We start from the raw sequence: 22,871 nt of genomic DNA, 5'->3' as shown, positions 1-22,871 counted from the left end.
TTACCAATAAAATGGTCTGATAGTGATGTGGATATACTCGGAATACATATCCCAAATGAAATAAATGATCTCACTTCAATACATTTTAATAGAAAGTTAGCAAAAATAGATAAGATCTTACTACCATGGAAAGGAAAATACCTGTCAATTTGTGGAAAAATCACCCTGATTAACTCTTTAGTATTATCCCAGTTTACCTATTTGCTTATGGTCTTGCCTACGCCTAGCGAACAGTTTTTTTAATTATATGAGAAAAAAATATTCAATTTAATTTGCAACGGCAAGCCAGACAAAATTAAAAGGGCATATTTATATAATGAATATGAATTCGGAGGACAGAAATTATTAAATGTTAAAGCATTAGACCTATCACTAAAAGCTTCAGTCATACAAAAGTTATACTTAAATCCAAACTGGTTCTCAAGCAAATTAGTAAGATTGTCTCACCCAATGTTCAAGAAAGGCCTTTTTCCCTTTATTCAGATTACAACAACTCATTTGCAGTTATTTGAAAAGGAAATAATCTCCCAAATATCACTATTTCTAAAACAAGCCATAGAAAGTTGGTTGCAATTTCAATTTAATCCTCCAGAAACGACAGAACAAATAATGAAACAAATATTGTGGTTAAATTCAAATATACTAATTGACAAAAAACCTTTATTTTTTTGACAGAATGTTTAAAAAAGGTATAATCTTCGTAAATGATATCATCGGTAGGACTGGTGGAGTTATGTCGCACATGCAGCTAACAAAAACATATGGAAATGTCTGCTCTACCCAAAATTACAACCAAATAATTGCAGCCTTACCGCAAAAGTGGAAGAGGAAAGTGGAAGGGGGAGAAAGTAAGGAACTTGTCTGTCGTCCTTGCATTAAAGAACATAATTGGTTAAGGAAAACTGTGATAAATAAAAAAGTATATCAGTTTCACTTAAGGACCAATGGATTGACAGCTGCCCCATATAGATTGCAAAATAGTTGGGAAGAGATCTTTGACGTACCGATCCCATGGCATAGTGTTTATGAACTGACACGCAAAACGACACTGGATTCAAAAATTATAATCTTTCAATTTAAATTATTATATAAAATTCTTGCTACCAATAGAATGTTATTTATATGGGGGATACAATCTTCCCAGTTCTGCAGATTTTGCTGTGAAGAGACAGAATCATTAGATCATTTGTTTTGGTTCTGTCCATTTGTAGCTTGTTTTTGGGACACAGGTCCAGGAAACGCTAAAGGATTGCAATATTTACCTGGAGCTAACCTTGCAGATAGCATTACTGGGTGATCTGAAAACTCATAGTCAATCGATCAATAATATAATAATACTTTTAGCAAAAATGTTTATATTTAATTCACAATCTGTAGAAGCAATGAGAATAGAAAGGTTCAGAACTTTTGTAAAACATCACAGTACGGTTGAAATATATATGGCAAATAGAAATCCTATATGGATGGTGTTAAGAGATAGATGGGAGGTATTGAATAGAGTTGAAGGATGGGACTAATAACAAATAACAACAAATAATAACAAAGATGACTAATAATGTAAGCATACTGTGTCCATAATAAGTATATAGGTTGTATGTTGGTAGCTTTGGGAAAGAGCACAGTTAGAAAGATATGGCATATAGAAGCAAATCGGATGGACATCATGAAAATGATCGGAGAGGTTGAGAGTAGAAGAAGTTCAGGAGCAAAAAAAATAATATATATATATAGACAAGTTTACGCGCTGTATCCCGGGTGGCGCCATAACTCTACACAAATGCATTTCATTTCCGCCGGAAGTTGTTGGCACAACGTCTGCCGGTGTAAACACAGCGATGTCGACGCTAGCTTGGGAACACGGTTCTACTACTATGCCGCAACCCGTCAAGGAGCGGAGGGGGAGGAACTTGCAAGGGACTATTTGGAAACTCTGGGCAACAGCATTGAAACCAAAGACTTAGTGGTGTGCGAAAAGAAACCATGGCTTGCAGCATCTCCCGATGGAGTGATAAACAACGACATTCTGTTGGAGATCAAATCACCTGTGATGGGAAACAAGTCACTTGCAGAATTTTTGGCAACAAAGAACTGCGAAATCACAACTGTGGCAAACGGAGATAGGGTAGATTACCATATTGCCTGCAATGGTCCAAAAGGCTACTACATGCAGGTACAAATTGGGATGCACTGCACAGGGCTTCAGCACTCCATGTTGGTGATCTGGAACAAAACTGAGCACCTAGAAATCGAAGTACCCTACGACCAAGGCTTTGTCCAGGGGCATATCATAAGGCTGCGCACATTCTACTTTGCCCACATGCTCCCGAAAATTGTTGATGATTTTGTTGAGGGAAGGTTACAGTTCTGCAGTAAATATCTCAGCATTTTAAAACCAAAATAAACTGCCTTATTTAGGTCATGCCCACAGGAGCCAACAGATGTCCATTGTTTACATGATCTCTTTATGCTGTGCAATATATCAGTGTGCCTACTGTTTGAGTGAAAATAAAGTTTGATGTAATTTCAATCCTTAGAGTGCTACAATTTATTTTAACACAGTTCATAATTCATAGTAAGCTCATACTGTACATAAATAACACTGGATTAATTAATTGTTTTGAGGAAACTAAACAAATGGCTTCAACAAGAAAGATTGCGTGTTTAATCTTAACAGGTATTAAAAAGTAAAATACAAAAGCAGCCCACACAATTACATCACTATGAAAATATTCATATATAATATTAAAAAATACAATGCACACAGTATTTGTTGTGTTTATCTGTATTTAATTAACAACATGGCTGGGTGTTGGTAGACAGGGACACAGGGCAAGATTCTAAACCTCACTGATCAGTGGGCTCTTCAGGTTAACTAGGCCAGCACAGATGGTTAAGATGTTGTCCAGTTTCGGTGCCATGCTGATGGGAACATTCTGGGATAAAATCTTAAACACCTTCAGTCTCTGGATTGCTCTTTCCACATGTATGCAGACATTGGCTACTCGCCTGGTGCGTGTCGTCTCCTCATTGGTCAACTGATTGCGCCTGTAGGTGAAAGCAGGGATGTTCAAACTGACCCTTCTCTCATCAAGCAAGTCTCGAATGGTGAACCCACGGTCCGCCATGACCTCATCACCAGCCAGCCCTCAGATAGTCTAGGAACCCACTGTCCATGGTGATAAAGTTATCGCTGCTTCTGCCAGCATAGGCATCAGATATAAACATGATTAGCCCATTAGGGGCCACAGCGACGAGATATTTCACAGTGTTGCTTGATTTATACTGGCTGAAAGTGTCACTCCTTGAGTCGTGGTTTGTGGCTCTCTGCATGGCACTTTCGGCACAGTCAATGATGCAGGTGGTTCGAGGGTAGTTCCTCTGAAACGACAAGGGCATGGTGGCACGAATGGTCTCTCTTGGAAGCCAGGGGATCAGGACTTTGAACTGTTCACCCATCACGTCAATCCAGTGACTAATCACAATGCTTGCCATTGATGTAGACACATTGAAGCGGTGAGCAATATCTCCTAATATTAGGTTTAGTTTTAGTTTCATCAACGTCATAAGTATTTGGTCAACAACAGGAAGGGTAATTGATGGCTTACTGAAAGGCAACAACACCGTCACCAGGGTGAAGAATTGAACCATAAGCACTCCCTGTATACAGCCGGGACCTAGCATCATCAATGACCGTGGTGCTGGTCACAGTAGGACCCATTTCTGCCTCGCACTGTGTGGCCTTGTCTACTTTAACAGACTGTGTTGTTGAACAGTAAATGTGATCAATATGTGACGGATCCTCCCATTGGGTCTGGGCATCTCGAAATTATGGTGTAGCAGGCTCGGCCTCACAGACAGGCTGACAGGTTTCTGGAGCATCTAAAAAGGGGAAGAGAAAACATGGATGGAGCAAAATTAATGCAGGCATAGAGTCCTCTCACTACAAACATCACAATGGAATAATGTGTACTACAACATTGCACTCACACGCACACACACAATCATCATCACAACAGCCTGCCACCTTGCATTGTATTTATGATGTAGACTAAGGCACACGCAGGCAGGCACACACACACACACACACACACACACTTAATGATGTAGCTATCGTGGGCATTGTTTGTCCCATCTCCAAAATAATCAACTGCCTTAGCAAAATACCGGTAGCAATGTTAATGTATGACAACTTCTTCATAATTAACAGTATTGTCAGCTTCATAGCTAAAGTTGCTGAACTTACCCTCAGATTCAAGTCTGCGTTTCTTTATCTGGGGGGAGGCAGTGGTCCGCTGGGTGAGTTGACGCCAATTTGGCTGGGGAGGGCGATTGTATCCCAACCACAACTCTGGGAAAGGATTATCCTTGGTAGGTTTTTGGTCAACAAAGTGATAGGAACAAACAAAAACGTTGAGGGGTGGTTTCTTTAGATTCAATGCCTTCAGCCAGGTCCTTGATTCCGAGTCGGTATCAGGCTTGCGAAAAAATTTAAACAATGGAGCGCATGGACATTGCCTCTTCGTAGCTGGTTTGTGGTCGTAGCACTCTCTATCTAACCACTCGTTCAGGTGCTTTCTCGAGTTTTTGCAACCAACTACCGCACACGTCGTTCCCGAACCACTTTTCTTCATGTTGTAATTGTAATTTTTATATCCTCTTTGTCACTGCGATATCAGTGCTTTGTCGGCACAACGGAGCTAGCTAGCAAAACAAACCCAGCCCGGCAGAACGGAAGTGGATTGCATCGACGGGAGGAGTTCAGGAAGTAGAGCGGAAACGGCTCAAAAACTTGTCTATATATATATATATATATATAATAGAATTATTGTAAAATGAACTGTGTCCATAAGGTGTAGATAGTAAGTATAGACCGGAAGTAGAGGCCTGGGCATTGTTGTTCACTAATTTACTCCAAGTAGGGAAAGGATGGCGGGGTTGAAAAGTAATAAAGGGGAGTATATATATAAAAAACATGGGGGATTGGAAGTGATGCAGACAATTACATTGATAGAGGATACAATCTATCTGCAATATTAAGCTGATCCACCCCCCCCCCCCAAAACAAATCCACAACTAGGAAAAAAAAAAAAGGCCTTGAATTTCAGAAGTGAATGGAAAATTCCGGTTGTTGTGTGTGTTGTTGTTGGAATCGTAACAGGAGTCTTGTCCATGAATGCATTGTTTTGTTCTGGTGAAGCTGCTATCATTATATGGTGTACTTATGACTGAGGTTCATGTCAGTGCAAACGTCAGCACAATGAGGAGAAAGAAAACCTCATCCAACCCTCACTCTCTGAGGTTAGAAGCCCATGCAGGCTGTTAAAGTTGTACGCACACAGACATTCAGTAAATGCGCGCACACACACACACACCCTCTCCTCTCTCCCACATTTCACCTCCATTGAAACTGTTCATATTTGCTCACATAGATTTGTCTGCCCATCACATCCAATCATCACATCAAATGCCTTTATTAGGCCCTCTCTCCTATCCAAGATTAATCCACTAGTCCTGCTCTGACGGGCACATACAGCCCAGCCCACAGTGCCCACACCATCAAGACGCCAACTTTGATGTTCGTTCAAGCGTGTCCCATCAAAAAGGTTCCCCTGCTGGGATTACTGGAGGAAGAAGATTAAGGTAATTGGGGGTCGCAGAGGTGGAACAAAAGGTTTCCCGTTTTAAGGTTCCCTGTCAAAGAGACAGATGTTGTGCAATACGGGAGAGAACAGTACAGTATGTCTCTGAGAATACTGAAGGACTGTACAGTAGGTATCAAGACATACACACAGAGTCAGTGCTCTGGGTCATTGGCGTGTTAGGGTTTTGATGTTTGTGTTTGGGGTTACGTGAATGAGCTGTTTATTCACAAGCTGGGATTGGTGTTAGGATTCTTTTTTTCTCTTTTCCTCAAGGAGCTTGTTTGGACACGTATGTGTTATTGTGTGCTCTGTGTTTGCGAGTGAGTAAATACTAGATAATAATTCATGTCTGTATGTTTTTACAGGCTGGAGCTGAAGCTACGATGGGTGTGTGAGGGGTCTCCTGAGTAGAAGCACAGGGGCAGAAGCATAAAGGTAAGACTGGAATGCCAATATGTCACTTTGCTTTTCAACAGGTCTACAGAACATACACAGCTCAATATAAATAAGTAATGAGTGTGTGATTGATCATGGTTATATTTATTTCAGAGAGATAGAGAGGGAAAGATAGGGAGAAAGAGGAGGAGAGAGACACACCTGAAAACCAGTTTGTGCTACCATTTTGTTTTTTTGAGTGACCGGCTGCCTCCGCTTTTGATTCCCTCAGGTGTGCGTGCGTGCGCGTGTGTGAGCTCGCATGCGTGTGTGCCATTTGTGTTTGCTCCTGTGTGTTCAGTTGAATATGAAATTACTGTTTTAGTTACAATCTATTTTAACTTTATTGACCGTTCCATTGAACTTGTCTGAAATCAATCATTCTGAAAATCATTACCCCTAAACATGTTCGGTTAAGCTGATTGATGGTTTATTTTAATGCATGCCATTTCATTCCACACTTACTGTATAATCAATCTCATTACTTAGCTCTGTATCTTTTGTTCTCCTTGCTAGCACACTCTAATAAAAAGCTTAGTTATGTACGTGTGTGTGTGTGTGTGTGTGTGTGTGTGTGTGTGTGTGTGTGTGTGTGTGTGTGTGTGTGTACACATCAGTCAATGCTACAGTAATCTCGTTCCCAGTCACTTCGTCCAAAATGCACGGAAAGTCTATTGGAACACAGCGTCAAACTTGGCCTTTGTTAGGATACAACCTAATATAGCAGGCATGAAATAAACGCCTGAAACTAGATCCCCACATTCTGGTCTTCATGAGAATGTATTTTTTTAACTGTCGGGGGAGGTTATCTTCTGCACTGATCAACCAATCCACTAAATGTGGAGGAGGAGTTAAGATGGAGTGTCGCCTTGTTAACGTCCGAAAGCAGAAGTCACGTCAAAGGCTGAAAACTAGAACAGGGGAAATGGAAGGCTAGAATTCAAGGCTCATTACTCATTGGCTTAATTTGCTTAATCTTCCAACCAATCACCTCCCCCATCTGTCTAGGGCACCTCTTACGTTCAGCAGCAGCAGCTGAGCTGTCTCGATTCTGCACTGACTCAGCGCAGCACAGGCAGTTGCTGCTTCATTAAAACGTGTTAATTGTGATAAAATTATCTTACTACTGTAGCTAGCTAGCTAGCTTTTCGAAGGAACATTGCATTTAGTGTTGCACTAGCTGGTTAGCTTCTCTTTCGTGTTATATGAAGTGGCTGGGTCAGTCATTGCTTCGTCCCACAACGAGCCATTGTTTACAGACAGATGGCTCGTTGTTGAAACTTCCGTAGCCTGGCTTCCTTGATCAATCAAAATCTAAACTATTCGGTATCACCAAAATAACGTTTCCAGTCAACAGAGGCATATCCAATATCTCTAGGAACAATACTTATGATTTGTCGGGTTGAAATTGTGCTTCACTATCGAATAAGCGTTTAAAACACGTTTTTATCCAGGGTCTCCCATTTTCTGCCTATTGGCTGCCATTGTAGTCCATTCTAGACCAAGCAGTCATGCGAGATTAAGCTACCGCATTATTTTCTACAGGTGGAAAATGGGAGACCCTGGATTACAAGCGTGTTTTAAACGCTTATTTGTATAGCAAAGGACACATTCAATCAGACAAATCATAAGTATTTTTGTTGTTGCTAGGTAACACGCTGAGATTCATGGGAAGGAGCTGCCCAGGCAACGGATTCGCTCAAATTAAATGATGACAAATATTTTACTCAGTAGGTCACTCCAATAAAATTCTATGATCACTCCCACTAAGGCCAATTTAAAATGGTTGATGTCCCAGGCTTATTGCGCAATAAACTGGGGAAGAGGTACCTTTCTGTTTTTATACAAACAGAAGCTCAGTCTGTTGCCATGATGCATCTAGCTCCATGCTTGGACAAGCGCATCAGCTAGATTCAATTCAAACTATTATGAGTGCAGTTCAGATTCTATGAGGCATCTATAGTCCACCTTGCTTGGCTCATCACTAATTCAGCCATTTCATCAGATGCGAGTTGAAGCTACTGTACCTTTCTGTTATGATCTAAATAAGGTTCACTATTAGAACATTAGGTTAGTGGTCCCAATGGTGGTGGTAAGAGTTGAAGGAAGGTTTGACAAATGTATTTTTTTCCTCTGAGGCCCTGACACCTTTTAGAGTCTCTTTCACTCGGCTAGGTATTCACATCCTTGTTAACTCTATGCTTATAATAACAACACATTATTCACATTCCGATTAGATATAGGTTTGTAATATACGCACCAATAGATTGAATAACCCACTTACCAGATGACAACCTGTCAAAGCCTTTCCTAGCATTTGATGGTAATTGTGTCCATGTTAGTGTTTGTGTGTGGGTGCGTGGCTGCCTGCGTGGCTGCCTGTGTATTATTATGCGTATAGGTGTGTATTTGTATACAGTATGTGCACATGCATGTGTGAGTGAGCCTGTGTGCCTGCCTGCTTGCGTGTGTGTGTGTATGTGTGTGTGTGTGTGTGTGTGTGTGTGTGTGTTAACATATCCTCTAGTGTTATCACTTTTACATCTACATACAGATGGAGGATCTTAATCTGAGCCAGTTTGCTACAGCAGGAAAATAATCCTGCAGCAACAGGAAATGGGAATTATTATATAGGTTTATAATTAATGGACATTTTTGTAGGGGTTGATACATTTTTTCTAAGGGAGTCAGACATTTCAAAGTGGAAAATTCAAGCCTTTTTAAATATCAAATACACTACACGTTTTAAATGTCCTGCATTGCAGGAAAGTTCTCCTGCAACAGGGTGATCAAATTAAGATCATACATCTGTAGGATTGGTGATGGTTTGGTTCGTTACCTCATTTCATTCACACATACTAATCATATACGGTAAAAGGCACAACAGAAGGTCATAATATCACAGATATCTGATTTAATTTGCATTCTCTGGGCTTGAGTATCATCACAGCAGAGGTTATTTAAACAAGATAAAGCACTATTGAGCTGTGTTATCTCGCTATTCATGTGACGTGGGTTTGGAGTGTGAGTGTGTGTGTGTGTGTGCGAGCATGAATGTGTGTACTTATGCTTGTGTGTGTGTTGTGTTGTGCACGTGTGTGGGTTCTGAAGGAGAAATTGCAGAAACTCAGCAACCCATTAATTACATAAGCAAACATCAGACAGGCAAATAAACACATTAACATCAACTACGTTGAGTAATAGGCATTAAGACTGTGTCAGTGTACTGTGTACCAGTGGTACTTGGGAAAAAATGATTTCCTAGGACCCATATGACAGTTTGATAGCCCTGCCATCTTTAGTCATTTCTGCTACAGTAGACTCTCTCTCCATCTCCCAGTCTAGACCACAGTAAGCTTTGTGTTCACTTCATTTCACGCTGCCTGCTGTGTAGAAATATTGACTTTTTCCTTTTTCACATTATTCCTCTTGCAAGGGGCTAATGAGGCATTTTACCTGCCTGATGTCAGTGGCTCTCAGTGGCTTTCTGCTAGGATCAGTAGCGTTTCTTCACTAGAATGGCTGTTGCTATTCTCTCAGGGTTTCCTGAGAGATGTGGTGATGAGGCCGTGGCCTTGACTCAGCATACAGTGCTACCAAAACTAACAATCTGTATAGAAAACCAACTGAAGCCAATGACAATGTGGTCTGCCTCACAAAAGTAAATGCAGGGAAACACTTCCCCCTTGATGAGACAGAGCAGGAGAAACACAACAGTAGTATGAGACAGTAATAGCTGTGCTGAGTTAGTTTAGCTTCTCTGTCTCGCTCAGGAGGATAAGGCTATATAGAAACTAATCCCTCTCTCCAATTCCCCAGAAAAATAAATGAAAGAAAGAAAAACGAAAGCTGTGCAGCTCTCTCTAACCTGAGAGAAAGTTTTCTGGTTGGGGAGTTACCGTGGAAACGGAGCGGGAAGGTAACCGGAACCCCCTCCAGAGGGATTAGAGAGGGGATGGAGAGAGAGAGGAGAGAGAGTGAAAGACACAGAGACACAGAGACAGAGAATTCATGAATGAAAGAAGGATATTTTACAGTAGGGATGAGGAAAGACAGATGAGATTGAGGAGGAAACCGAGCAGAAGCAGAGAGAGCGAGAGAAAGGTCAATAAAACTGATAGCAGTATGTCATATTGCCTTTGAGATCAGCTTAGTATTGCAGATAGATTGTAACTTCCATCAATGTAATCGTCTGCATCACTTCACATCACCCCGCCATCCTTTCCCTACTTGGGGTAAATTAGTGAACAACAATGACCAGGCCTCTACTTCCAGCCTATACTTACTATCTATACCTTATGGACACATTCAATTTTACAATAATTCTGTTTTATTTGTTTTTGCTCCTGAACTTCTACTCTCAACCTCTCCGATCATTTTCATGATGTCCATCCGGTTTGCTTCTATATGCCATATCTTTCTAACTGTGCTCTTTCCCAAAAGCTCCCAACATACAACCTATATACTTATTATGGACACAGTATGCTTACATTATTAGTTATCTTGTTATTATTTATTGTTATTTGTTATTAGTCCCATCCTTCAACTCCATTCAATACCTCCCATCTATCTTTTAACACCATACATATAGGATTTCTATTTGCCATATATATTTCAACCGTACTGTGATGTTTTACAAAAGTTCTGAACCTTTCTATTCTCATTGCTTCTACAGATTGTGAATTAAAAATAAACATTTTTGCTAAAAGTATTATTATATTATTGATCGATTGACTATGACTTTTCAGATCACCCAGTAATGCTATCTGCAAGGTTAGCTCCAGGTAAATATTGCAATCCTTTAGCCATTCCTGGACCTGTGTCCAAAAACAAGCTACAAATGGACAGAACCAAAACAAATGATCTAATGATTCTGTCTCTTCACAGCAAAATCTGCAGAGCTGGGAAGATTGTATCCCCCATATAAATAACATTCTATTGGTAGCAAGAATTTTATATAATAATTTAAATTGAAAGATTATAATTTTTGAATCCGGTGTCGTTTTGCGTGTCAGTTCATAAACACTATGCCATGGGATTGGTACGTCAAAAATCTCTTCCCAACTATTTTGCAATTTATATGGGACGGCTGTCAATCCTTTGGTCCTTAAGTGAAACTGATATACTTTTTTATTTATCACAGTTTTCCTTAACCAATTATGTTCTTTAATGCAAGGCCGACAGACAAGTTCCTTACTTTCTCCCCCTTCCACTTTCCTCTTCCACTTTTGTGGTAATGCTGCAATTATTTGGTTGTAATTTTGGGTAGAGCAGACATTTCCATATGTTTTTGTTAGCTGCATGTGCGACATAACTCCACCAGTCCTACCGATGATATCATTTACGAAGATTATACCTTTTTTAAACATTCTGTCAAAAAATAAAGGTTTTTTGTCAATTAGTATATTTGAATTTAACCACAATATTTGTTGCATTATTTGTTCTGTCGTTTCTGGAAGATTAAATTGAAATTGCAACCAACTTTCTATGGCTTGTTTTAGAAATAGTGACATTTGGGAGATTATTTCCTTTTCAAATAACTGAAAATGAGAGGTTGTAATCTGAATAAAGGGAAAAAGGCCATTCTTGAACATTGGGTGAGACATTGGGTGAACCAGTTCGGATTTAAGTATAACTTTTGTATGACTGAAGCTTTTAGTGATAGGTCTAATGCTTTAATTTTTAATAAATTCTGTCCTCCGAATTCATATTCATTATATAAATAGGCCCTTTTAATTTTGTCTGGCTTGCCGTTCCAAATAAAATTGAATATTTTTTTCTCATATAATTTAAAAAACTGTTCGCTAGGCGTAGGCAAGACCATAAGCAAATAGGTCAACTGGGATAATACTAAAGAGTTAATCAGGGTAATTTTTCCACAAATTGACAGGTCTTTACCTTTCCATGTTAGCAATATCTTATCTATTTTTGCTAACTTTCTATTAAAATGTATTGAAGTGAGATCATTTATTTCCTTTGGGATATGTATTCCGAGTATATCCACATCACCATCAGACCATTTTATTGGTAAACTACATGGTAATGTAAAAAAAATATTTTTTAGTGATCAAATACGCAATATAGTACATTTGTCATAATTTGGTTGTAATCCAGACAGGTTAGAAAATGTATCTAGATCCTCTATGAGGCTGTGGAGGGATTCTAGTTGTGGATTTAAAAGTAAACATGAATCATCAGCGTACAATGACACCTTTGTTTTTAAGCCCTGGATTTCTAATCCTCTGATATTATTATTGGATCTGATTTTAATAGCTAACATCTCAATGGCCACAATAGATAGATATGCCGATAGTGGACAACCTTGTTTCACTCCTCTTGACAGTTTAAAACTTTCTGAGGAATAGCCATTATTTACTATTTTATACCTAGGGTTACTATACATGATTTTGACCCATTTTATAAGAGATTCTCCAAAATTGAAATGCTCCAGGCATTTATATAAAACCCCAGTCGTACTTTATCAAATGCCTTTTCGAAGTCTGCTATGAATAGCAGGCCTGGTTTCCCATATTTTCCATAGTGTTCTATTGTTTCCAATACTTGCCTTATATTATCTCCAATGTATCTTCCATGTAAAAAACCTGTCTGATTAGAATGAATAATATCCGACAATACCTTTTTAATTCTATGCGCTATACATTTTGCTAGAATTTTTGCATCACAACACTGAAGTGTAAGGGGCCTCCAATTTTTTAAATGGACTGGATCTTTATATTTTCCACTTGTATCCTGTTTCAGTAATAATGAGATCAGACCTTCTTCTTGAGTGTCAGATAATCTACCATTTACATAGGAGTGGTTAAAACATGCTAATAACGGTCCTCTTAGTATATCAAAAAAGGGTTGGAGTTTTCCCGGACTTAGTCTTTAATTTCATCCAGAAGTTCCTCCTCTGTAATTTCACCTTCACATGATTCTTTCTGTATGGCTGTTAATTTTACATTATCAATAGAAAAACATCTCTACAATTAGCTTCAGTTAGAGGAGATGGAGGCGACTGAAAAGGAAACATATGCTTAAAGTACTTTGTTTCCTCCTTCAAAATATCATTTGGTGAATCATGGGTGTCTCCGTCAATTGTAACCAGTTTCATTATGTTCTTTTTGGTAGCATTCCTATGTTGAAGATAAAAAAAATAATTTTGTGCATTTTTCCCCATATTCCATCCAGTTTGCTTTATTTTTATAATATATTACACTTGATCTTTCTTGAATACGTTTCTCCATTTCTTTTTGTTTTTCCTCTAATTTATTCTGAGCCTCTATGTTACAGTTTTTATTGCCATCTATCTGTTCTGTTAGACTTTCTATTTCCTTTGTTAGTATAAACTCTTTTGACCTAAATTGCTTTTGTTTTCGAGATGAGTACTGAATTGCATGGCCTCTAAAGGCACATTTAAAGGTGTCCCATACAATAAGTGGATTTGCTGTACCTACAGTGGGGAGAAAAAGTATTTGATGCACTGCCGATTTTGCAGGTTTTCCTACTTACAAAGCATGTAGAGGTCTGTAATTTTTATCATAGGTACACTTCAACTGTGAGAGACGGAATCTAATACAAAAATCCAGAAAATCACATTGTATGATTTTTAAGTAATTAATTTGCATTTTATTGCATGACATAAGTATTTGATACATCAGAAAAGCAGAACTTAATATTTGGTACAGAAACCTTTGTTTGCAATTACAGAGATCATACGTTTCCTGTAGGTCTTGACCAGGTTTGCACACACTGCAGCAGGGATTTTGGCCCACTCCTCCATACAGACCTTCTCCAGATCCTTCAGGTTTCGGGGCTGTCGCTGGGCAATATGGACTTTCAGCTCCCTCCAAAGATTTTCTATTGTGTTCAGGTCTGGAGACTGGCTAGGCCACTCCAGGACCTTGAGATGCTTCTTACGGAGCCACTCCTTAGTGGCCCTGGCTGTGTGTTTCGGGTCGTTGTCATGCTGGAAGACCCAGCCACGACCCATCTTCAATGCTCTTACTGAGGGAAGGAGGTTGTTGGCCAAGATCTCTCGATACATGGCCCCATCCATCCTCTCCTCAATACGGTGCAGTCGTCCTGTTCCCTTTGCAGAAAAGCATCCCCAAAGAATGACGTTTCCACCTCCATGCTTCACGGTTGGGATGGTGTTCTTGGGGTTGTACTCATCCTTCTTCTTCCTCCAAACACGGCGAGTGGAGTTTAGACCAAAAAGCTCTATTTTTGTCTCATCAGACCACATGACCTTCTCCCATTCCTCCTCTGGATCATCCAGATGGTCATTGGCAAACTTCAGACGGGCGTGGACATGCGCTGGCTTGAGCAGGGGGACCTTGCGTGCGCTGCAGGATTTTAATCCATGACGGCGTAGTGTGTTACTAATGGTTTTCTTTGAGACTGTGGTCCCAGCTCTCTTCAGGTCATTGACCAGGTCCTGCCGTGTAGTTCTGGGCTGATCCCTCACCTTCCTCATGATCATTGATGCCCCACGAGGTGAGATCTTGCATGGAGCCCCAGACCGAGGGTGATTGACCGTCATCTTGAACTTCTTCCATTTTCTAATAATTGCGCCAACAGTTGCCTTCTCACCAAGCTGCTTGCCTATTGTCCTGTAGCCCATCCCAGCCTTGTGCTATCTACAATTTTATCCCTGATGTCCTTACACAGCTCTCTGGTCTTAGTCATTGTGGAGAGGTTGGAGTCTGTTTGATTGAGTGTGTGGACAGGTGTCGTTTATACAGATAACGAGTTCAAACAGGTGCAGTTAATACAGGTAATGAGTGGAGAACAGGAGGGCTTCTTAAAGAAAAACTAACAGGTCTGTGAGAGACGGAATTCTTACTGGTTGGTAGGTGATCAAATACTTATGTCATGCAATAAAATGCAAATTAATTACTTAAAAATCATACAATGTGATTTTCTGGATTTTTGTTTTAGATTCCGTCTCTCGCAGTTGAAGTGTACCTATGATAAAAATTACAGACCTCTACATGCTTTGTAAGTAGGAAAACCTGCAAAATCGGCAGTGTATCAAATACTTGTTCTCCCCACTGTATGTTATGTCGGAAAAAGTCAGTTATAAATTCCTTTGTTCTAATTTTAAATAAATCATCATCCAATAGGCTTTGATTAAATTTCCAATATCCTCGCCCACGTGGAAATTCAGTAAGAGTAATGTATATGCCAATTATATGATGGTCCGACCGCATTCTGTCCCCTATCAACACTTTTTAAACTTTTGGTGCCAACGAGAATGAGATAAGAAAGAAGTCAAGACGACTAGCTTGATTGAGTCTCCGCCATGTATATCTCACTAGATCAGTATATTTAAGCCTCCATATATCTACTAGTTCTAATGTATCCATGACATTCACAATTTCCTTAAGAGCATGTGGGTGATTGTTTGTGGAGTGATTTCCTTTATGGTCCATTGAGCTATTTACAACAGTATTATAATCCCCCACCATAATAATATTGTCTTGAATTGCTTGCAGGGTTGATCATTTATTATATATATTGTCAAAGAAGTGTGGATCATCATTATTTTGTCCGTAAAGGTTAATGAGCCATATCTGTTTATGGTCCAATAACATATTTAAAATAATCCATCTACCTTGCGTATCTATTTGGACAATTTGCACATTCGGATCGAAATTACTATTAATTAATATCATCACCCCTTTTGAATTTCTTTGCCCATGGGAGAAGTATATTTTCCCCCCCATTCCTTTTTCCACGCAACTTCATCTCGAATTGTTGAATGAGTTTCCTGTATAAAATAGATATTATATTCCTTCTCTTTGAGCCATGTAAATATTGTTCTTCTTTTGTTATTATCAGCTAAGCCATTACAATTATAATTGGCTATACTTATTTCACCATACACCATAATGAGATACAAGTTTCAAGTCTATTTATCATTATATATGTTTGTAAATTTACCAATAAAAAATACAGTAATGATTGAGTGGCCATATAGCTGTACCGTGATATTTGCATTGCTACTGAGTAACCCTTCAATTGTTCTCCACTAATTCCCCCGCTAAAGCCCCTCCCCATCCCAAGTTGAGCCGTCATCCCGGTGATCGGCATCCCACCCACGTCCCTCCGGATCCCTAAGGGCCCGAGAGGCCAGGACCCATCCATCGAAAACAGCACACAGTGCCACCCACAAAACAGAAGCAGATTAACCGCCAAAAGCATTTCCAATGCTGTCACCTCTCTCTCTCTCTCTATATATATATATATATATATATATATATATAACTATTTTTTTAAAATTATGCATATCCTATTTTCCATCATTATCAATTAATATGCGTAATAATGTCGGCAGTTCATGCGTAGGATTTTAACATATAACCCGGATTGCCATTGTATTACATTTAATTTATTGACAAGCAATTATTATCCTAGCAAATAATTCCCGTGGTCCATCCCATACCCCCCCCTCCCCCCAACATCCCCACCCCCACCACAACCGATGCCGGACAAACACACACGCACATACTCACATACTCCAACACACTCAACCCTCCTCCTCCACAATCCCCCATAAAATCAGATACTCAAAGGCTGTTATATCCCAGAGCCCAACTCAAGAAAGGACCTGATTTACGAGTGCACATACTTGCAGATTGAGCAGAAATTGACAACAATGTGAGATTTGATTAATCTACTTAATCTATGTAAAGTCCTAGGTGATGGAGATCAGATCCACCCTCTTCACCAGAGACACAAACACTCTGATCCCTGTTGTAACCATTTTCCCAAGCATCTCTGTGCAGTCAGACCTTTGATTATTTTGTGCCACCTGGGCCACAACGATAAACCCCCTCTCTGATTGTCCGAGTGTGACCCCCCTCCCCATGGGTTACTGCAGCCAGTGTTGCCAGCACTGCCACTACCTGGGTGGGGGTACCCCACCGGAATCCCCACCGGCTAGGTAAAAGGTCGTCAAGGTTCTCATTAGCAGCTTTGAGAATGTCCTTGTATATAATGCTCTCCCATCAGGGGGCTCTGGCTTTGTAGGACCAACCCTGCCAGGCAGGCTCAGAATCTTGAGGGGGCGGTGCTGCTCAAGTAGGTCTCTGACCGCCTTTATTTCTCTGTTTAGGCTGTATACTCACAGCAGGTCCATAAAAGAGATGGGAACTTCTCCTTGTATAGGTTGCTCAGGTGGGTGTCCAGGATATAGGGTTGGGGATCTTTCCATCATGATAGGACAATAAAAAATTAGATTAGATGTATACTATATTTAGAAATGTATATCCCTCATCTACACAAAATTGAAAGCTCTCTCTCACTACCCCTGCTCATAGACCCCCGTCGGCTCTGGGATATGCAACCATTTCCCCTCTCACTCACTTAACGCCGCACCTTTTCAAACACAAAAATGCACACCACATGGTTGACTGCGGAAGAAATAGGCAGAGCGTGCAAACGCACCCGCATCCACACCTGCCGCAAGGGGGAAAGGACGCCAGAGAGAACACAGGACCAACCACAACAACCATCCGCCAAAACAACAACCTCCCACCAAAAAAGCCATGTTCTAATTATTTGCATTTAAAGATGTATTATTCTGCTTGTTATCTTTTCTTGTTATATCGTTTTATTGTTTTATAAAATACTATACTTACTATAAATGTTATTTAATATTACAATCCCTATCATTGCTAGTATTGGGTGCTCCATTATTCGACTCCTCTATTACAACTTTTAGAATAGCCATGGAGTAGTCTTTGTGTCTCTGAACATTTGGTTGTCGATATACAGTTTATCCACCATGAGTGCAACACGTTTCCCTTTTAATCTGTTTTCCTTGAAGATTGGATACAGAACTTTGCACCTTTCTGCAATCTCCTTCGGGAACTGATCATTCATGCCTATTTTCGTGCCAGCAAGTCTTTTCCCTAGGCTTTTAACCATTGCTTTATCCTTAAAAAATGCAAATTTGGCAACGATTGGGCGCTCATATTTCTGTCCTCTTTTTCCGAAACGGTGTACACGTTCGAGTTGGATTTTATCGACAGCCTCGAATGGGATTTGTAGCGCTGTATGCAGGAAGTCCTTCATAATATTCTCTCTAGATTTTCTCTCATCGATCTAGTTTGGATGTCCAGTAAGGCTTCTTTCAGAAGGTTGTTCTCCTTTTTAAGTTCCCTAACGTCCGTTTCCATCTTAGAGACTGTCACTTTTAATTTTTTGGTTTCTTTCTCCATTACCAAAGCTTTTTCGTCACTCATTTGAAGACTCGCTTTCAACTCTTTTACGTCCTTACTGACCAATTCTAGTATGCCCAATTTGTCATTTATCGACTTCAACAGGTCGCTTTCCACACTTACCAGACCCAGTGGTGAAAAGCATATATCATAATCTGTATCAGACGACGAGTCGCGTTTCCTCTTGGGGATCGACTCTCCTCTCTTATCTTCCGCCATGTTTGGGTGTTGCGTGTTGTTGTAATATTTGTCGATATATTTATCTAGCCTTATGATCTGTTTTGTGTTATTATCCAGAATATATGAAATGCTAATATTTAGTCTAACTTACTGATTTTGAATATTATGTTTTTATCTTGAGGTGGTTTGTACCACTTTCTATTCAATACGCCATCTTGTCTACCTGCCTTTGCCTTAGGAGATCCTTCCTCTCTGATACCCGTCATGGAACACATTATATGAGCCATGTTTCACCCCTGGTTTTTGTCTTGAATAGAGGGAGATTGAGCAGCCAGCAGGTCAGAGAAATGCCTATGAAGCGTGTGTGTGTGAGTGTGTGTGTGTGTGTGTGTGTGTGTGTGTGTGTGCACGCTCACTCTGTGTGACTGATTGAACTGATGGTAATTTGTCCTCTGCTGTTTCTCCTGTAATTCTCTCTGTGATAAGCTGTAAACCTCACACGCACACATACCGCTCCCTTAATAGACACTGCCATCAAAAACAACACCCACTAAAGACTCTATGAATGCCTATAAACAAATCCCATAGCCAATGAGTGCCAGTACTGCTGGCTGACAACAAAGGAGGGTACACACACAGAGAGAGAGAGAGCTTGTGTGTGTGTGTGTGTGTGTGTGAGAGAGAGAGAGAGATGGGGGAGTGTTGGGGAGTTCAGCAGACACTTGGTGCTGTGGAGGCAAGACAACAGATTGTTTTTTATGAGGATGTCTCATTCTCTATTGGACTCTCATCTAACCTAGCTACACTATATATATACAAAAGTATGTGGACACCCCTTCAAATTAGTGGATTCAGCTATTTCAGCCACACCTGTTGCTGACAGTTGTATAAAATTGAGCACACTGCCATGCAATCTCCATACACATACATTGGCAGTAGAATGGCCTTACTGAAGAGTACAGTGACTTTCAACGTGGCACCTTCATAGATGCCACCTTTCCAACAAGTCAGTTCATAACATTTTAGTCCTGCTAGAGCTGCCCCGGTCAACTGTAAGTGCTGTTATAGTGAAGTGGAAACGTCTAGGAGCAACAACAGCTCAGCCGCGAAGTGGTAGGCCACACAAGCTCACAGAACGGGACCACCGAGTGCTGAAGCGCGTAGTGCATAAAAATCGTCTGTCCTCGTTTGCAATACTCACTACCGAGTTCCAAACTGCCTCTGGAAACAACATCCGCAAAATAACTGTTCGTTGGGAGCTTCATGAAATGGGTTTTCATGGCCGAGCAGCCTCACACAAGCATAAGATCACCATGCGCAATGCCAAGCATCGGCTGAAGTGGTGTAAAGCTCGCCGCCATTGGACTCTGGAGTAGTGGAAAAGCGTTCTCTTGTGTGATAAATCATGCTTCACCATCTGGCAGTCCGACAAACAAATCTGGGTTTGGTGGATGCCAGGAAAACGCTACCTGCCCCAATGCATAGTGCCAACTGTAAAGTTTGGTGGAGGAGGAATAATGGTCTGCGGCTGTTTTTCATGGTTCGGGCTAAGCCCCTTAGTTCCAGTGAAGGGAAATCTTAACGCTATGACATACAATGACATTCAAGGCGATTCTGTGCTTCCAACTTTGTGCCAACAGTTTGGGGAAGGCCTTTCCTGTTTCAGCATGACAATGCCCCTGTGCACAAAGCGAGGTCAATACAGAAATGGTTTGTCGCAATCGGTGTGGAAGAACTTGACCAGCCTGCACAGGGGCATTGTTGCTGAATGGAAGCAAGTCCCCCAGCAATGTTCCAACATCTAGTCGAAAGCCTTCCCTGAAGAGTGGAGGATGTTATGTCAGCAAAGGGGGGGACCAACTCCATATTAATGCCCATGATTGGTATGAGATGTTCGACGAGCAGGTGTCCACATACTTTTTGTCATGAAGTGTATCTTAAAGGACAATTCTGCCACTTTATAACCAGTTATTATGCTGCTAGTATATATGCACTACTGTAAGATTTGATTCACATTTTGATGTTTTATCATTTTTGTTAGTCATACTGTGCAGTTCCTCGTTTTTGTCATTTTGAAGCTTCTGTATTGCCGTCGTCTACAGCATACTACGATTCCAAGGGTGCATTTCCTCTCCCATGATGCAATGCTCTGCATAGTTAGCCTGCAGTTAGCTTAGCTAGCTGGCTATCAAGCCCAGACTAAGCTTAGTCTATAAATAGTGCTTATTATGTCATAAGTTATGAGTGCATTTCACAACAGTCCAAACAAAATGTAGGCCTGTTAGAAGAACACAACATATATTATCAAATTTACAGGCAAATTATTGTGGAATCTTAGTCTCTCAGCCTGTATGGTGCTAACGTTAGCAATGCTAGCTAGCTAAGTAGCTAAACCTGCTGCATCTGAAATATCATTTTCAATGATAACAGACAAATACAGCTTCAGTGACTGTCCAATCAACCATCCAACAACACTGGACGCCTATTGTAACTTAACAAAAAGTATTATGTTTACAAGTAATTCAATACAAAATATAGGCTGTTTGGAAAGGGCACAATGGCTGCCGGAGCTGCAACTTTGCTGTATCACATTAGTGGAAACAAAGACTGTTCTCAGGGGAATATGGGGAAAAATGCACCAAATTATTTTTTTATCTTCAACATAGAAATGCTACCAAAAATAATTTACTGAAACTGGTTACAAATGATGGAGTCAGTCACCTATGATTCACCAAATTATATTTTGAAGGAGGAAGCAAAGTACTTTAAGCATATGTTTTCCTTTCAGTCGCCTCCATCTCCTCTAACTGAAGCTAATTGTAGGGATTTTTTTTCTATTGATAATGTAAAATTAACAGCCATACAGAAAGACTCATGTGAATGTGAAATTACAGAGGAGGAACATCTGGATGCAATTAAAGACTTTAAGTCCGGGAAAAATCCACGGTTGGATGGCATATCAGTCGAGGTATACCAAAAATTTTTTGATATACTCAGAGGACCGTTATTAGCATGTTTTAACCACTCCTATGTAAATGGTAGATTATCAGACACTCAAGAAGAAGGTCTGATTTCATTATTACTGAAAAAGGATACAAGTAGGAAATAAAAAGATCCAGTCCATTAAGAAAATTGGAGGCCCCTTACACTTCAGTGTTGTGATGCAAAAATTCTAGCAAAATGTGTAGCGCATAGAATTAAAAAGGTATTGTCGGACATTATTCATTCTAATCAGACAGGTTTTTTACATGGATGATAGATTGGAGATAATATAAGGCAAGTACTGGAAACAATAGAACACTATGGAAAATCTGGGAAACCAGGCCTGCTATTCATAGCAGACTTTGAAAAGGCATTTGATAAAGTCTGACTGGAGTTTATACAGTGGGGAGAACAAGTATTTGATACACTGCTGACTTTGCAGGTTTTCCTACTTACAAAGCATGTAGAGGTCTGTAATTTTTAGCATAGGTACACTTCAACTGTGAGAGACGGAATCTAAAACAAAAATCCAGAAAATCACATTGTATGATTTTTAAGTAATTAATTTGCATTTATATTCGGAATACATATCCCACATGAAATAAATGATCTCACTCCAATAAATTTGAATAGAAAGTTAGCAAAAGTAGATAAGATCTTGCTACCATGGAAAGGTAAATACCTGTCTATTTGTGGAAAAATCACCCTGATTAACTCTTTAGTGTTATCCCAGTTTACCTATTTGCTTATGGTATTGCCTACGCCTAGCGAAAAGTTTTTGAAATTATATGAGAAAAAAATATTCCATTTTGTTCGGAACGGCAAGCCAGACAACATTTTACGGGCCTATTTATCTAATTAATATGAATTTGGAGGACAGAAATTATTAAATATTAAAGCATTGGACCTATCACTAAAAGCTTCAGTCATACAAAAAATATACTTAAATCTGAACTGGTTCTCTAGCAAATTAGTAAGATTGTCTCACCCCATGTTCAAGAATGGCCTTTTTCCCTTTATTCAGATTACAACCTCTCTCTTTCGGTTATTTGAAAAGGAAATCATCTCCCAAATATCGCTATTTCTAAAACAAGCCATAGAAAGTTGGCTGCAATTTCAATTTAATCCTCCAGAAACGACAGAACAAATAATGCAACAAATATTTTGGTTAAACTCAAATATACTAATTGATAAAAAGCCAGTATTTCTTTATAAAAAAATAAAGAAAAAGGTATAATCTTTGTAAATGAGATCATAGGTAGGACTGGTGGAGTTCTGTCGCACATGCAGCTTACAAAAACATATGGAAATGTCTACTCTACCCAAAATTACAACCAAATAATTGCAGCATTACCGCAAAAACGGAAGAGGAAAGTGGAAGGGGGAAAAAGTAAGGAACTTG

The 22,871-nt window shown here is 39.9% G+C and overlaps 1 protein-coding gene across 1 annotated transcript in view; it reads left to right on the top strand.

Annotated features, from left to right (window-relative positions):
• LOC121579078 (LARGE xylosyl- and glucuronyltransferase 2) overlaps positions 1–22,871 on the top strand; it is a 255,289-nt gene that overhangs the window by 119,598 nt on the left and 112,820 nt on the right. Inside the window, exon 3 of the mRNA XM_041893357.2 lies at positions 6,008–6,077. The gene's annotated coding sequence lies outside the window, so the exon portion shown is untranslated. The remainder of the gene's footprint in view (positions 1–6,007; positions 6,078–22,871) is intronic.

This window comes from Coregonus clupeaformis, chromosome 3 (assembly GCF_020615455.1).
Source record: "Coregonus clupeaformis isolate EN_2021a chromosome 3, ASM2061545v1, whole genome shotgun sequence".
NCBI classification, from domain to species: Eukaryota; Metazoa; Chordata; class Actinopteri; order Salmoniformes; family Salmonidae; genus Coregonus; species Coregonus clupeaformis.
The sequence above is the reverse complement of the archived record's forward strand: the minus strand, read 5'-3'. Positions and strand labels throughout refer to the sequence as shown.